Here is an 8,682-nt window from a genome sequence, read left to right on the forward strand (position 1 = left end):
CACCTGTTTTATCTCTAAATAAGAAGTATATCTACTGAAAATCTTTACAAAGGATAATTTCTCAGCAACATTACAAAGTCTCCACAAAGCAAAATTCTGTAATTGAAAACTGCTGCCTATATTACTGAAGTAATTCTCCTACTGAAATCATTTGTTTTCAATGGTTTGTCTTCACCTTCCCCATAAGCCTCTGCCATTGGCCAATTTCAGAGAAAAGGTAACAGAATAATTGGACTTAACTGATTGGTTCCAGCAGGAAAGTGCCGGCTCCAGAAGTCCAGTTTACTAGGTGGCTTTTGTAGCAAACACTAAAACACAACAAATATGTAAATAAGAAATATGTAAAAAAGACAAAATGTAAATATACTTTTATCCTTTTAATATACAAATATATTTCAGTACCAGAAGGAGGAAAAAAAACCCTAAACTAAGACTCTTCTATGGAGCTGCCCTGCCAGAAGCACTCAGCCCCCTTGTCTGTGGAGGCAGGGCATCAGCAGAAGTGCCTCTGCTGACTGTGGCACTACTCGGTGGGAGGTAGGTAGCTCTCAGTTACACTGGTTTCACTCAGGGCTCTAAGGAAGCAAAGGAACCTTTCACATTCCCCAAGAAAAGCAGTGGCCACCACTGCAGTTTGGCAAGCACTGGTAATTCCCAGTGAGAAAGTCTATTCAGCTGGCAGTCATCTGCATTCAGCAGTAGTTTCAGTTTCTTAGTGCACTTAAGAGTACATCCCCTGATGCAGTGCTTTAGAGCATGTTGAGCATGATGTAAATCAGAGATGACAGTAGGAATCTCTGCTCTGAGAGGAACGATTGCAACCTTTTAGCCATATTAAGACAGAAAAATGCAGTCTTGGACACTGGCACAAATGGTAATCTAAAATCACTCTGGCTTTGATACCTTCCCTGTGGGGTGAACTGTGAAAGAAGGCTCCAGCAATCCTTGATTGCTTCTTCAACTCATCATCAGCACCACAGTCATCTCTTAATGTAATGTTGGAGAGTTACAGTCAGGCAGCTGTGGGGTTAAGGCATTCAGCTGCATCATACGCAAGTCGAAAAAGACAAACCACAAAGCTGGGATTTATCCCAGTATCCAGAATGCCACAACGCGTGCCTTCTTGCTGACCCTTCTATTAATCCCATATGAATATCAAGTAATGAAAGTAGCAAGACAGAAGTGCACAGCGCCCAGCAAGTGCCCTGGAGCAACTAAGTTGCTCCTAAGATAAGTGTGGAAGCTTCTCAGGGCAAACATCCTAAGGGCAGGGCAGGGAAAGGAGAAAGACAAAATAGTACAGATCTCTGGCAGTGGCAAAGACTACATACAGCATCTCAGAAATTAGGATTAATCAGTGCATTACAGAACAATACTGAGGGGACTTTTTAACAATAATGGCTCCTCTGCTTCATTTTCTTCTGCATAAGACACACTAAAATCAAGGGACCAGATAAAGATGTCGCTGAGAATTGGGATCTGACTGAGGAGGGAAGAAGGAAAAAGGGAGAAGTCTAATCACAGGGTGTTTTTTCACCTTTTTTTTTTCTCATTCCCATTTCAAAGACAGAAAAAAAGAGAAAGACACACATAGATAAAGAGAGCGTGAATCATTTAACATGAATTTTGCTTGAGTGAGGACTGACATAAGTGTGTGAAACAGGAAGGAAATGTATGAATAATGCAGAGCAAGACTCCATGCAGAAAGAAGACTGTTATTGTGTCCCCGTTTACAGCTACTGAAAGCACAATCAAATGGATACGGAAAGAGTGCAAAAAGCCTGGTCATCTCATGTTGAAAAGGTGTTAAAATGCATTGTGGATCACAAAATACCACCTCTCAAATCACTGCACTGAATTTGCTCACCTGCTCACACCAAGACAAAGAAGAGGAGTTTGTGTTGTTTTCAGTCAGAAGTGAGTGGAATGATTTCTCTGCAGGTTAGGCTTGCTCTAAGCTGTGCCCAAGCTGCAGTGGCTGCTGTGGTAGACTAGGGCAGAAACATGGGGGAGAACATACGTTGAGCAGCTCTGCTGTGCAGCCTTTACCATGTGCTCCTGGGAGGAGGGTTTGCAAAACTACAGAAAACAGGTATTTTCTTTATGAAGGTGACCCTGAAAGAATTCATACCTGTCCCTCTGCTTATTTAAAGCATTTATTCCTTTCATGGGAGAAAGTATTGCTAGGAACTAGCACACTCTTCCAGGACGTTTGGGACAGCTGGTTTCCATTTGTGGTCCTGCCACTGTCTGGTTTTGGCTAAATATCATCATTTTTATTCCACTGGTGAAACACTTTGAATTTTTGTAACAAAAAAGCAGCATGTAAGAACTGGATATTAATTCAGATTCTTCTAAGAAGCCCATCATCATACCATGTGGTCTCTTGCATTCTGTAATTAAGGCACACTTCTGCCCTAAGGAGGGTATTCTTATTCCTTCCCTTGCTTTATACCACTTCTGGATGGAATCTGCAATAATTTCTGAGGTAGCCTATTGGATCCCCTCCACATGTCTGGTCCTTTTCCAAATCACAGTCCAGGAGTTCATCTGAGTAGTGATGGGAGACTCTGGCTGTATTGCCAGAAGAGAAAGGTGACATACTGAATGACTTTAATTTATTGTTGTATTAGATTAGGAAGAGATATAACACTGCACAGGTTTATAGAGGTGACTGGAGGATGTTCATATTTTTTGACAATGTAGAGAAGCTTAGCTGGAGGTCTAAGGAAGGGCATTTTAAAGAAGGATCCCAGGGAGAAACAGAAAGGAAGGTAAGGAAATCCAGGACACTAGGACATAAAGCAAGGGAGATTCGCAAACACTGATGTTAAATTTCGTATTGAAAAGGAACAGAAAAAGAGAAGAGGTAGTGTCTTTGAGGACAAGTGTGTAGGAGGCACGAGAACCTTGGAAGAGAAGGACACACTTTGTGGAATTATCCTATTCATAATAGAAATAGTCTGTGTACAAGGAGGTATTCTGTCTACCTAGCTATCCCAGTACCATATCAAAGGGCAGATTATGAAAAGCCCTACTGCACAGAGACATGCACGGTTTTAAGTACAGCACTACAAGAAACCAGGATGGAGAAGCAGTGATGCTGATGCAATGCAGTGATGAAAGTAAACCTGCCTGCTACTTCAGGGATGGAAAAGGCACATTCCATCTTCCTAGAAATCTGCTGCAGCCTTTCACCAGCCAAAAGAAGCAGGTAGCTTGAGTCAAAACCAGTCTACTTTTGCCTCCTCACCTCATGCTTGCCCATTTCCCCTTTGTGCCAGGGAAAAAGGAGAGGTCAGCAGGAATTGTCATGTTTTCAATACACCGTACTTCTATGATATTAAAATGCCCTCTATTTGCTTTTTATCTCTTCACCTTGAAATGGGAGCTGCAGGTGCTTATGTGCTGTGCAGCTATTGCACATAATGAAAAGTGACAGGGCAGTTCAATCTCTGGGGTCCTTTCAGTCCATAGGCTTCCCGCTGAGAAACCCAACAAGGTGGGCACTTTGGTTGGTATTTTTTCCTAACTTGTTCTGACACATCTCCTCTGGGAATTGCACTGATGCCCCCTAACTTGTATCATGCAACCCCTCTGGCTGCATCAACTAGCATTTACTTCTGGTCACTGATAATCTGAGCTCTTATCAAATCAGTAGCCTAAATACGAAAGGCTCCCTGTATGGTGTCCATGGCACTGCAAAGAGTCCTAGGGAGGTAGATCTTTAGTAGATGATTAAAGGACAAGTCACACTCTTTTCATCTGGGCTTTGAGCTGTTTTGAAGGTGGATGATATGAAGGGTGGTGATTAATGTCTTAGAGACAAAGTCAACAAGACTGAAGTAGCCTGATGTAACTTAAGTAGCAGCTCTAAAATGCAGTGAGATCAGCTATTTCTGCAGACTGTGTGATGCTGCAAAGAAAAATCATGCCAGCAGCAGACCTGGTGTAGAAGTAGATTGGGTTTAATATACCCACCACCTCCTGCTTCATTGTGCTCCAAGGAGCACTTCCTTCTCAGACATTCAGATAGGCTGCCACAATGTTATGTTCCTGGAATATATCATACTCTCTTCTCAGCTCCTACAGTTAATGTACAGTTCCTATTAACTCCCTATAAAGCATGATAAGGAACATCGAATCAAGGTTTTGTAAATGAGGGAGCCCACCAAATCTACCCTTGCATAAATGAAGAACTGCCTTGAGAATGTCTCCTGTAAAGGAAGATGTCTTACACTGAATTCAGGGGCTTCCACACACTTAAAGTCAAATTGCATCTTTGCCTTTCATAAATGGAAAAGCCTAGAGAGATTTCTAAGTCAGGAAGGTCTACCATACAGAGTCCACAATGTGTCTGTATTGAACCTGCCCTTGCATTTCCAGTCCTACTGTTGAGCTGAACTGCATGCATCCCTGTGCTAGCTGGTGAACCAGATAGTGTCCAAGCCTTATATATATATGAAGGCCGTGCTGAATCATCTCCACATACATGGAGAGACATTCTGTCAACTTGCTCTAAAAGCAAATGACCCTTATTTAGTCCAACATACTACCCACCTTAATGAAGGTTGAGATATTGATCTCCCTGGTAAATCAAGGTGAGATCTATAGATCCCTCCCAATAAATGATGGTGGATGTATTGATTCTCTTCTTCCCAGCCCCCATAAGTGAAAGCAAGACATATTAGTTCCTCCCTGTTAAATGAAAGCAAGCTGTATTAAGGCGACCCCCATAAATAAAGGGTGGGCCATGCTGACTTAGACCTTAACCACATAAAACGAGGTGAAATGTATTGATTCTATCTCCTGTAATTGAAGCAGCATTGTATTATGGTGCTCCTTCCACCATAAATGATGGAAAAGCATATTGATTCCATCATTCTTGAGTGGAAGGTGAGTTTTGTTGAATATCCCCCAAAATGAGGAAGGAATGCCATGCAGAATTCAGCACCTTATTCAGAAATTTATTTTGATCTGTTATTTACACATTAAGGCTTTTACTGTATTTGGGTGGCAGGGGTGTGTTAGTGCTTAAAAGCTCTGGGCACAAAATGAACTGATAAAGAACCACAGTTTCAGTGATGGGATGTGATGCCTAAGTAGAAGGTTTCCTGAGTTCCAGTCCTTGTATTCTTGTAGACCACTTGCATTTAGGCAAGTTTCCTGGCTTTTTTGTGTCTTGTCTATCTAGTAAGGATAGTAATCTTCTAATTTTAGATGGTTGAATATATTTGTTCATGACTGTCTACAATGTTCTGTTGGTTAGCAGGCCCAAGTAAGTTCTAGAGACAACAATGGCAGTGGATGAAACATTATGGGGCAACATTTTTTTAAAATAAGGTGTACTGTATTTGCCCTGTGCCTTAAGAGGAGCTGGGTCTGTACGCTGCAGATAAATAATTAGCAGCAGCTGCCTGGAGCCTGTGGTAAGTTTTGCTGTTTAATTATTCCTGCTCCCTCCTACTCCTTTCTACTAACAGGACTGTTTTTAAATGGCTTTGGCTGATGGGAAAGATACCAAAGTTACCTCACCTTAAAGCCATGCACTAATTCAGGAATTCAGTCTTTTGGACTGTGACTGTTGCAAGTGAGGCAGCTGGGACAGTGCCCATCTGGAAAGCAAAATATTCAGATTCAACTGCACCCCTCCAGGAGATCATGTTTAGCCCAGCAGCATGACAATGCCCAGGACAGCACAGGGACAGCTGCTGATGGTGTAAAAGAGAGGTGCCAACTCTTTGCTTCCCCAAGGAAATGCACTCATTTTCCCCACAGTACTCCATTGCACAGCTGCTGTCTTTTGTTACCTGTTATGAACATCATAATCCTTAGGGAAGCTACAGAAGACAAGTGAAGAGGACAGAACCAACAGAGCCTTTCAGAGAAGCCTGTCTATGTCTTTCTTCCCAATTTGTTCTAACAGTAGCAATGAGATAGAAAAAAAGAAAAACAAAATAAAAAAACAAACAACAAAGTGAATGCCGGTACATATAGATAATAAGAGGAAGTTAAAGACAAAGCCCTTAAACACGCCACACAGTAAATCATACCATTGTCAACTTTTTGCCCAGTGTCACAGAAGAGAAACACACTTCTGGTACTATGTTGTGTGATGAGCAGGCAGAGTTATGGCGCCTTATGGTTTGTTGCCATGCATCTGCATGGAAACACCCCCATGATATATGGGGGGCCACACCTGCAGAGAGGGGGATATGAATTGGACGTGTTATTATCCTGTGAATCTGTAGCAGTACATATCTAAGAGGGACCCAAGCATTTTAATATCGGGCATATCCAAGATGTAACCATGAGTAATGCAAGCTTTGATCTGTTCTTTAGGACTAAATACAAAATGATGTATTTTAACACGTGTTTCTTAACACATAATTTATCTTAAGATCTTACAGAAAGCAAGATGTGATAGTTTTTACATGAATTAGCTGTTTCTGGAATATCTTGTGTTCTTCCCATGTGGGTATTTCCAAGCATAGTGCTTTGCCCAGAAGAGACTTTGAAAATGCCAGTCAAGTACCAGCCTCCCCCTAAACCCATGAATGGGAAAGCCCAATTTCTTTGCAATTCTCTCATATCGCCAGCTGTCTAAAACCCTCTATGAGAGGATTTAAATTGGATTTTGTGCTGAATTTATACAGTTGTCTTATGTCTTCCCCATGTGTGGTGAAAGAGATTTGTTCCATACAGCATTGGGGATGCAAATATCATTCCTGTTTCAATGCATCGTTTGAAAGGAGGACCAGACAGTTGCTATGGCAACTGCACATCTGAGCCAGCTGTAGTTGCTATGGAAACAGAAACGATGGGAGCAAGAAAATATAGTCCCAGAGGACAAACCATTTTAAAACACACACAAAAATTCCCTTAAACTAAAATAAAATCTTGCTGTGAAATTCTAGGACTTCAGAAAGAAGTGGCAAACCAGAGGATAATGCAAATACCCTCTCATGATCTCGATGCTCTTTTTTAATTATTTTTTTGAGAGACGAGGGAGAAGTCATTGTAAGTGATGCAGGGACTGCTAGAAAGGAGGTGAAAGTAAATTCCACCATACCTTTGGCCTGATCTGCTGACCCTGTGGGAATGTGAATGCTCTGCACTGGTAACTCTGCACCACAGATGCACAAATCAGTACTCCAGTCAGGTTTCCCTCTTGTTCACAGCAGGCTTTCCTTCTATAAAACTAACCATGTTTCATACAAGTGTTTTCAAATAATGAGATCATATCTTTGGAGAATCTCTAGTCCCTGCAAGAGGCGTAGTTTTTATCATTAAACCGGAGGCAAGATGCACTATTTGAGATGTCCAAGGCTTAAGTCTGGGATCCTCAAGCAATGGCTGGATTCCTGGCAGAACTGCATCTTGTACTCTGGCCTTCAAGGATGAGCCAGTTTGTTTGATAAGTCCTAAAGAGAGGAATCCACAACATCCTATATCTCAACAGAGTATTTAGTTAATGTTTATCTGTAATTCTTTTTTAGCTTTAATGATACGTTTAATCAAAGACAATTATTAAAATGAGAAATTAATGATGTTGCAGAAGAGAGTAAGGCAAACATTTTCAGAATCCACACAGAGATGTGCAGATTTGGGGTCTCCTGAGAACATAATAGGGCAGACACAAGGGTTGACATTGGGACTGGGGGAAGAGAAGAGAGCAGATGGAGAGAGAAAATGTTGGGAATAGGTGGAATAATAGGGGAAGGTGAGGCAGAAGAATCTCAAATTGGGAAGTGATAGGGGCGAAGGAGAATGCTGGAGCCACGTGTGTGTGGTAAAACAAAATGCAGTGAGAGGTGAGTAGGACAGCAAGTGAAGTCTGGGGCACAGGACAAGGATGGAAGCAGGCAGAGATGAGAAGACAAGAGTGGAGCAGGATGGCAGACCACAGGATATGAGGATGAGCAAGCTGAGGGCTATGCAGTTGGCACAGCAGTTTGGGACAGGACAGGGAGGGAGATAAAGCCTGGCTCAGTAAGTACGGGGGAAAGTAAAGGTGAAGAGAAGCAGGAGATGTGAAAGTCAGATAGGGCACAAAATTGTTTGCAGGATAACACACTTTCTGTTGTTTTTTGTAATATTGCTGTACTTCAGCAGATTTTCCTGGCTTTTCTACAATCACTGCGTGTGTAAATACTTTTGTTAGCTGGTTCACTCAACACACTGTGGTGAAGACTGCTTAATCCTTAAATTTTTCAAGTATTTCTTTCCTTGTTCTGTATCAACAGCTAATGTTATAAAATCTTTCAAGGTGGAAACTTTGATTATTTTCCTACCAAAAGCAGATTTAGAAAAGTATTTCATTATCTCAGATGTCTTTGAATTGTCACTGCAATTTCTGCCTTTTCATTTTGTGATTATAGTTTCTCCCCTTCCGTTTCAGTCTCACTATTCTCTTTCTGTCTATAATAAAAAGGTAGTTGGATGCCACAGTCTGCACACACCTGTAATTTGTTGAAGCCAAGGAAATCTGCATGCATGTAACTAACAGGATGAGAGGACTTGGCTATGGGTTTCTGTTTAAAGGAATAATAAACTGCTCACGTTTACTGAGAAGAAGAAAGAAAAAAGTCTTTATTCAAAATGTAAATATCTTCCTGCTGAGGAGCAAACCCAAAAGTCAGCCTTCAGGATATAAATATTTATGCCTTTTGCATAAACAGC

The sequence above is a fragment of the Myiozetetes cayanensis genome, unplaced genomic scaffold (genome assembly GCF_022539395.1).
Source record: "Myiozetetes cayanensis isolate MyiCay16 unplaced genomic scaffold, myiCay2020 scf6-25, whole genome shotgun sequence".
Lineage (NCBI taxonomy): Eukaryota > Metazoa > Chordata > Aves > Passeriformes > Tyrannidae > Myiozetetes > Myiozetetes cayanensis.